Raw genomic sequence first — 9871 nt, forward strand, 5'->3', positions numbered from 1 at the left:
GAAGTGTCAAATCATTACGTGATGGACATACATGTGTTGCAATTCAGATTAATATGGCTGTTTACATTAGTCTGCTCTTATAACTCACACCTCACTGATAATGCAGGGCCTGATTGAAATGAAGTGGAAAACTGTGGGTGGCAGACTGAGGAAGACATCAACAATAGGTCTGAACCAGCTTCAGTCATTCCTACTTAATGTGACCAAGATAGTCAGGCCTATTATGTTCCATTCATTTCAACTGGCCTATTCCAAGTATTATACTTAGATGTACATGCTAAATATACATCTGAATCTTACCCAGTGCTTTCTGTTGTTAAATGAGATTCTATTCAATGCAGAATGCTCCAAAACCCATTTAAATATCCACTCATTACCTCAGAAATTAATTGGAGCTTGTTGATAAAATCAATAGCAAAGCATAATTTTAAGTTATAGTAACAACAACCGCATATCTACACATACAAAAATGTCAAGGAACTTGGTTCACACATGCATCTTTTATTACTTGATGACTGTAACATTGAAGGATTACTTGCATGAGCCATCATCACAGATAGATTTTTTTAAAATCAAAACTCTCACACAGTGTTTTTCAATGAAGTTGGTTCACTCTGCCAGTCATCAAGCATACAGGTGGGGGGGGGGGGGGGAATCAAGTGTAGAGAAATCAAGTGTTGTGCATGTGTGAACCGTCCACCCACATTCTCTTGGATCATCCTGATCTTCAAGATCTTGGAAAGTTCCCAGGTCAGGTTTTTTGTTTTTGTTTTTTACTAAGGAACTGTGAACTCTTCCCACCAGGGTTGTTAATTTTTCCCACTGGAGAATCCCATTGCTATTTATACAATTATTCATTCTCAAATAGAAGAAAGGTGAGAAAAGATTTCCTGATCTTGGCAGGAGTTGTTGTTATCTCTCTTTCAGTTACCATCAACCTTTGATTCACCCAATTTAAGGCGTAAACACATAAAAGATGGTAGACTCCCTTTCTTAGAAAACAACAGCAACATACAATTTGACTGGCATCATCTATCAGATGTAAAAATGTTTTAGAACAAAGATAGCCAAAGTGCAGCCTTCCATATGTTGGGTTGCAACTCCCAGCATTCCTTACTATTGACTATGGTGGCAGTCCAACATCATGTGGAAGGCTTCACTCTTCACATTCCTATTGCAGAATCTTTAACATATTTATCTTCACAACAGCCATTTGTGACAACATAAGGGGAACTGAGTCTGAGCCATAGTGAATTGGCCACAATTTCCCACCAAGAGTTTATCTTAGGTAGGATTTGAATTCAGGTTTTAGTGCTTCCCAAATATACATTAGAAATATACATTTCATCAATTAGCATACTCTTGCCAACAATATACATTTGCCCACCACTATAAATAACTTACTGCCAGGAAACCTCCTGTCAAGTTTCATATATCCCACCTTCATTTATGCACTTGTACTGGTGCTCCTCTTTCTTTATAAGAAGACCAAACCCAACTTGAACCTGCACACCTTTCCCCAGAACAGTTTAGAGAAGTTTAGCTGTTGTTATGTGCCTTCAAGTCAACATCAACTTACAGCAACCCTACCTCAGGATTTTTTTTGGCAAGATTTATTTGGATAAAGTTTGCCATTGCCTTTCACTCAGGCTGAGAGAGTGTGACTTGCCCAAGACCTACCCACTGGTTTTCCATGGCTGAGCAGGGATTCAAACTTTGAACTCCCAGAGCGTTCAAACCACCATACCTCACTGGCTCTACCAAAATACAGATTTCTTTATTCAAAGGCCTTCCTTTCCATGGCTGAGCAGGCATTCAAACAGAGATGTAGCCAGGATTTTGGGAAGGGGATGGTCCAGACTAAGTACCACCATTATAATGGGGCTTGCGTGTGGCAGCACAGCGGCACACACCATTCATTGTATCTAACGGAAGGGGGGGTACGGATCCCCCCCCTGGCTACGTCCCTGATTCAAACCATGGTCTCCTGTACCCTAACACCCAAACCACCACAACTTGCTGCCTCCCCAGGCCTAAGGGAAGCACACTCCTCAGACAACTGTAGTGAAAGCTGCACCAAAAATCTCCTTGTGCCGTGAATCTGAAGTAGAACCTGGGAATTCTGGGAGCTGTCATCCAAAAAGGAACTTCTCAACCTCTGACTGAATCTTCTTTAAGTGGTAACCAAAACTAACATGGCATTGTGGATGTTCTATTTACCATGAACTCTCTAGTTAGTATTAAGCAGTAATCCGTGTGTCCTTTCCTTGATGTCACACGGTGCAAATCGGTAAGACTTCTAAGTAAACACAGACATACTTTACAGTGCACAGTAAGTTTCTCCACTTCGACCTTACACCAGAACAAAACAGATCTTCCTCGTGGGACTACTGAGATAATAAACATGAATTACTTTCAGCATCCCAAAGCATAATAAACATGATGTATCATTCCATAATTATTCCATAATGTTTATCACTTGGAGATACTGCTTGTCACTTCAAAAGCAGAAAGCAAGTGTGCAGCACTGCTACAATGGATTCTTCATCTATCTTGTTTCTCACCTGCTATGGGACACAACTAATGCCCTACAAAGGAAATGGAAGGACTCAACCACCCTCCAAAATTCAGTTACAGCCTTCTCCACCCTGGTTCCCTCTAGATGTATTGGACCACAATGCCAGACACAAACAGACATGTCAGTAGGGTGATGTGTGACCTGGAAATTGACAGACCAAGATGGCTTGGACATGGATGCCATCAGCTTTGCAGGACTTGGCTGCAGTGAGGGTTCTCTCACACACTTCATTGTAGGAATGAATACACAACCTGCATGTCAAGTGTAGGGAACCTTTGACTCTCCAGATGTTTTGGACGTCATCTCCCACAATCCCTTCTCTTCTGCCATTGTGTGGGTACAGTTGTGAGCAACTGGAGTTCATAAAACCTGGAGGTCCAAATATTTCCCATGCCTTCTGAATGTAGACCATCGTGTGTGATAAACACACACATTCCGAATGCCTTCACACGGTGTGTACACTTAGCATCTAACATGCACCTGAACAAGTAGGCTCAAGCCTATGAAAGCTCATGCTACTAAATTCTTCTTTTCAGCCTCAAAAGTACTACAAGGTCCCTTTGCATACTGAACTTTGGTAAAGTTACTTTTTGGACTACAATTTCCCAAATCACCAGCCAGCATGGGGATTCTGGGAATTGTAGTCAGAAAAAGAATGACCTCCCTTCCCAAGCTCATCTAATTGCAGATGTCTAGAATAGGTTTGTCACTACAACCAACATTTCTCTGTAGGAATTTTCTGAAGGAGCCCATAACATTTACCTGCTTACAAAGTTGAAACCGTATGGCTATAAGCAAGATTCATTCTGGCTGAATAATATCTAACTCAAATGGACTTTTAAAAATCAAAATTAGAGTTTCATCATTACATATTTGTTAACCAACCTGAACATGAGGAAGATGAGTCTCAAATCACATGTCATATCACTGAGTTGCTTAATCAGTGAACAAATAAATTTGACATGACTCTCTACATCAGAAGCAAATAAATTTATTTGTTCATGGCAGCACAGTCCTGCCTTACATAACAGAAAGCTTTCTCAAGTGCAAAAAGACTTATTCCAAGGTGAGGATGAACCTTAAACTTGCTACTAGAGGGGTTGCCAACTGATTTTTAACTGGCCTTTAACTGATGCTAAACACAATGGAGAAATTAAATAAGGGAGTGCCCACCCTCCCACACACTCTGCTCCTGCAGATATTTAATGGCAGCTGCACTCTGAAGGCACCAGATCTTGTCTCTGATGGTCAGACCTGGTTAGCATTTGGATGGGAAATGCCAGGAGCAGTAGGCTATATTTCAGAGGAATAAACTGTCAAAATGACCTCTGAGTATTCCTTGACTAAGAAAACCCTGTGAAAACCATGGGGTCGCCATAAGGTGAGTGACCTGGAGGCACATACTTTACTAAACATGCTTACCAGGACAGATGCCCCACCCCAAGGGACTTCCAGCCACTTATTTAAGGCCATCTTCTCTCCAAATCTGCATTTATCCCCCCTCAAGGAATTAAACGGCACTAGAATGGCCTAAGACCAATAATTAAGCAAATACTCACAGAGATGGAAGGAAAGAAAACAGACAGGCAGAGAGGAAAGGAGGGAGGGAAGGAGTAGGAAGGAAGGCAGGCAGAGGAAGGAAGGAAGGAAAACAGGAAGGAAGGAAGGAAAACAAGCGGGGGAGGGAGGAACGGAGGGGGAGGGGGAAACAGGAAGGAAAGGAAGGAAGGAAGGAAGTAAATAATAATAATAATAAAGCTTTTTTATATTGTTAAGACAATCAAAGCAAAGGAAGAATGAAGGAAAACAGACAGGGAAGGAAGAAAAACTGACAGGGGAGGAAGGAAGGAGAAAAGAAAGAAGGAAAGCAGGCAGAGGAAGTAGGGAAGGAAAGAAGGAAAGAAAACAGGAAGGAAAATAGGGAGGGAAGGAAGGAAGGAAGGAAAAAAGGAAAGCATACAGGAAGGAGGGAAGAAAAGAAGGAAGGAAAACAAGAAGGATGGATGGATGGAAGGAAGGAAGAAAAACAGACAAGGAAGAAAGGAAGGAAGGAAAATAGGGAAGGAGGAAGGAAGGAAAACAGTCAGGGGAGGAAGGAAAGAAGGAAAACAGGAAGAAAAGAAGGAAGGGAGGCAGGCAGGCTTGCTCGCTTCAGAAAAATGTACATGAACCACAGATGGCCCATTTTGAGAGAAACCACAGAAGATATCCAGATAGGGGGCAGTTGGAGAAAAGCTGTCTGGGCCGGGGATGCCAGCGCCGGCTCCTTCTTGGCTCCTCTGGGGCTGTGAGTTCTAATTCGGGCCCTGCCTGCCAGGCTTCCGTGGGCGTCCTCTATTTATGGAAAGGCAAGCGGCGGCAGCGCAGTGGCAGAGCCTTATTTATAGCCTGCCTGCTTCCGCTCCCTCCTTTGCCTGCTTCTTCAAAGCATCGACAGCAAGGGGGAAAGATGTCAGCCCTGCTTGGACCAGCCGGTGTCTGAGATCAAGGCTGCATCCGCACTGGGGAAATAATGCGGGTTGGCACCACTTGAACTGCCATGGCTCAAGGCGATGGGGTTCTGGACATTGTAGTTTGTTGGGGCTATGACAGTTCAAAGTGGTGTTATCCCTCATTATTTCCCCAGTGCGGATGCAGCCCCTACAAACAAGACCAACACAGACAGGAATCATCCCTATCAAAAGCGCTTAGTTGCTAATGTTAGCTTTATAGCCAGATGCATAATTCATGCCAAGTCGGGAATATACCCAGGAGATGGAGGAGATCAGCTTCTTGAGTTGCCTTTAAAACAACAGCAGCAGCAGCAGCAACAACAACAACAACAACCTGCTGTCCTTTTGTGTTGCCCTGGAAAAGACAAATGCTAGGAAAAGACGCTTTCAGCCGACTCTTTCCTTCCTCTTCCTTCCAAAGATGCCCCTCTTGATCTGACAGCCACTTCCAACAAAAGTCTACCATCCCACTTTCTCTCTCTCTCTCTCTCTGGAATAAAGCTCTAGTCCCATTTATGATGATTTGGGAGCCAGATCAACTCAAGGCAGGTGGCCTTGCTTCCTAGTAAAACCAAATTAAGATTAGGGTGAGCATTTGCATCCATTTATTTAAGCCTTGCCTTTCTGCTCCCTTCATCCATCAACTCTAAATCCTGCCCTTCTCTCCCAGGGCTGCACTCCATCATCCCTTCTCTCCATCCATCACTTTTCCCAATCCATCCATTTGCCTCTCCAAATTAGATTTCTTTCTCTGCCTTTTGCCCCCTCTATGCTTTGATGTTTATGGATTTCTTTTGCAGTTTCCCTTTCACTAGCCCGCTTTCCCCAGTCCTCCCAGTCTTTTCCCCAGTAGCTCTTTAAAAGGGCTGCTTCTGCACTGCAGGAATCATGCAGTCTGACCCCGCTTTAACTCCATTTCCACTGTTAGAGAACAGCCGTATGCCTACAAAAACTTCACAGTGGCCCACAGTTCGAATCCCTGCTCAGCCCTGAAAACCCACTGGGTGACCTTGGGCAGGTCACACTCTCTCAGCCTCAGGGGAAGGCAATGGCAAACCTCCTCCGAACAACAGCGCCTGAAGTCTAGGCACACAACAACACAAACTTCCACCTATTTATTATGGCATAAGCGTCGGCGGACTATTGCTACTGGGTTTTATTATTCATGCTGGGCTCAAATACCCCCCAAAAGGCACCAGATCCCGTTCAACCTCGGAAGCTAAGCAAGGCCAGCCCTGGTTAGGACTTGGATGGGAGACCGCCAAGGGAAACCAGGCGCTGTAGGCTATATTTCAGAAGAACTGGCCAAACCACCTCTAAGTACTCCTTGCCTATGAAAACCTTATGAAATTCATGGAGTCGCCATACACACAAACACACACACACACACAATTATTATTATTGTTGTTCATATAAACTTGTGATGCGTATAAATGCATTCGAACTATGTGACAGAACATCACAACTCCGTGGCATTTTTTTTTAAAATTGGCCGTTTGGCTATTATTATTATTATTATTATTATTATTATTAATTATTATTATCATCCATCATCATCATCACCATCAACCCTGATTTCATTATTGCAACAAACTTCCTATCCGGAAAAGCTGCCTTTGCCATTGATGCGGCAAAGTCGACCACACACTCGTTTCCCAGCCCACACAAACACACAACAACACTTAGGTTTGCCACTTCTCCCACTTTAAGAGTGGCGGGGAAATGACAAGGCCACATAGTGGAGACCAACCGTCCTCCTTTTCCCGGACATGCCCTACACTTCAGCCTTCTTCTGCCCAGGAGGCATTTCAAAATGTCCTCCATTTGGAGCATCATTATTATTTGATGAGTATTAAAACAAACTGCAAAAATAATCCATCTTGAGACCCTTTTAACCACCCTGGATCAATGCTAGGGGATTTGGGGGAGCTATAGTTTGCTGTGGGACTAGAGCTCTCTACCAGAGAAGGCTCAATGCCTCACAAAACTACAGTTCCCAGAATTCCCTAGCATTGAGCCAGGGCAGTTGTTGTTGTTATTATTATTATTATTATTATTATTATTTGTATATAATGTTTTCCTAGAGCTGGGACTCAGTGCTTCACATTAAAATTAGTACAATTAAAAACATAGTGGGGAAAGTACATTAAAAAGGAATTAAATTTCTACAGCATGAAAACAGATAGTTATTAAAACAATAAAACACATTTTAAAAAGAAAAAACTATATATCAAAATTATATACTTTATATATAACTATATAGCTAAACTATAAACTATATACTTTATATAGTTAACTATAAGTGGTCTCAAGATGGACAATATACTTGCTGCAAGCTTTCAAAGCTCCTTGGGCTTCTTCATCAGGGAAGAGGTTACAAACCAAACAGGAGAAGAAAGAAAAACAATTGGAGATGTTAGTCAGATCTGGATTCAGAAGACACACAGGGGTAGCTGTGCTGGCCATTGAGTAAATGCCAACAAAAAAATCCACCAAACAGTGATACCTTTATTGGCCAACCAAAATGCACAATATACTTGTTGCAAGCTTTTGGAGCTCCATGGGCTTCTTCATCAGGCAAGATGTCACAAACCAAACAGGAGGGAAATTAGAGGTGTTTTGCATGTTGTTCCAGTCCTTAGTAAAGATGTTATGCTGGAGAGGATATCTTTTGCAGGCAGGGTCCTCCTCCTTCTGGCCATGCAGCAATAGGGAGGTCTTCAAAGTCCAGGAGATTTAAAGTCCATTTGCATCTTTTGCAATCCAGTATGTCTCCATTCCAGTGAGGTCGCAGGCCTCTTTGGAGGCAGAGAACCATGGATTCCTCAAGAAGTCTCCATGTTTTTGCATCAGGAACATTTTGGTGATGGAGAGGTCAAACATGCGAATGCGAATTTTGCTTGGCCAATAAAGGTATCACTGATGGATTTTTGTTTGGATTTGTTAAATGGCCAACACAGCTAACCCCTGCATGGTCTCAAGATGGATTATTTCTGCAGTCTGTTTTGGTCCTATGAATGGGCATTTTTACTAGCGCTTTTAGCTTTTATTTGGCAATGCTCTACATGTTTTCCCGAAGACCCTACATTTTTGGCAGTGCCTTGTCCTCCTTTGTGGTTAGGACAGAGTGGCCATGCTCAACATTCCCACCTTCTCTCCAGGAGGAATTCCAAAATGTCCTCAATTTGGAGCATTTATACTAGTGCTTTTTGCTTCTCTTTGGCCTGCTCATCCATTTTTGTCTGGAGTGTCCTACATTTTTGGCAGTGCCTTGCCCACCTTTGTGGTGAGGATATCTGGGTTGGAAAGGCATGGCCAGAAGAAAGCCTGAGTTGTTGTTTTGTGGATGTGACCACACACCCCACAAATCTACCACACATTTGCAAGGCTCCTGGCTTCTCATTCAGGGCACACTTTTGGGTGGCTGAGAGTCAGTCCCTTGGAGGAAGGAGAGGAGCTCTGGGGCCACAGCAAAGCTACAATGCACAGAATCCTGTCGCTTTGAGCCATGGCAGTTCAAGTGGTACCAAACCAGGTTATTTCCCCAGTGCGGATGCAGCCTTGGGTGCGGGGGGGGGGGGAAGCTTCTTTCCTCTTGGATGTGATCCTTTCTTCTTCTTTTTCTTTAGGCTGCTATAAATAGTCCCTTGCGCTTTGGCCAATGCAGCTGGAGCTGGGCTGCCTTTCATGAATAATAGAAGAGCTTCCCAGCTCAGCCTTCCAGCTCTCTTTTGGAGGAAGCGTCCTCCTTTTAGAAGACACGTCCTCCATGCCAGGCTTCTCCTCTCCAGGAGGCATCCCAAAACCGCCTTCTCCAGGACTTAAGAAGCCTGCATTGACATTGATAGGAGGAGTGCCTTTGAGCTTTTCTTTCTTTAGCTTGTAGCTTTTCTTTTCCATTTTTACTTTCTCCAGTTTGAAGGGCCTTGTCCTCCTTTGGGGTTATATTAGGACCTATCTGGTCACGTGTGCTCCCCCATCAATTATTATTATTACTATTATTATTAATTATTAATTATGGCTTGGTCAAAAGCATCAGAGGGTTGAGTTCCCCCCTATTAATAATGTCCCTCCTTTCCTTTTTACTTCTCCTTCTGAGCAAGAAGAAATTGAACCGAGCTGAAAGCTAAATATAGAGCCTCCATCATGTACTCTCTCTCTCTTTTGCTTTTGATGCTTTTTGTGGGAGAAATCAGACCAGGTCAAAGCACTGGGAAAAGGATGTTGCTTCTCGCTTTTCTCCTTCCAACTCGTTTTAGGATCCAAATTTGGAAAGACATTTCCTGGGCTGTATCCACACGGTGGAAATAATCCGCTTCGACACCGCTTTAACTGCCCTGGCTCCATGCTAGGGGATTCTGGGTTTTGCAGTGGCACCAGAGAGGAGCAGAAATAACTAGGGGACAATGCTGGTAGGTTGCAAACAGAAAGCAGTTGGACTTGAACTTCCAAGGCTCAATGCTGTGGGACTTTGGGATCTGCAGTTTGCTGTAGCACCAGAGCACTCCCCCCCAAGACAGGGAAGGCTCAACATCTCACAAAATGACAGCTCCCAGAAATCCATAGCATTGAGCCATGGCAGCTAAAGCGGGGTCAAACGGCTTTCTTTCTGCACTTATGGCTATAGCCTCATTATTGGTCCTCTCCAAATGTCCTCTCCTACATGGAGGATTGCTAACCTTGAAATGAAGAGTCCATTGAAATGAATGGGGATCCTCCCAGAGGCATCTCTTTTTGGATCTCATAAGTAACCATTGGAAATATAGGTTGCATCCACACTGCAGAAATAATTCACTTTGAC

Source organism: Sceloporus occidentalis, unplaced genomic scaffold, assembly GCF_023333645.1.
Source record: "Sceloporus occidentalis isolate IW3139 unplaced genomic scaffold, rSceOcc1.0.p SCAF_3, whole genome shotgun sequence".
Lineage (NCBI taxonomy): Eukaryota > Metazoa > Chordata > Lepidosauria > Squamata > Phrynosomatidae > Sceloporus > Sceloporus occidentalis.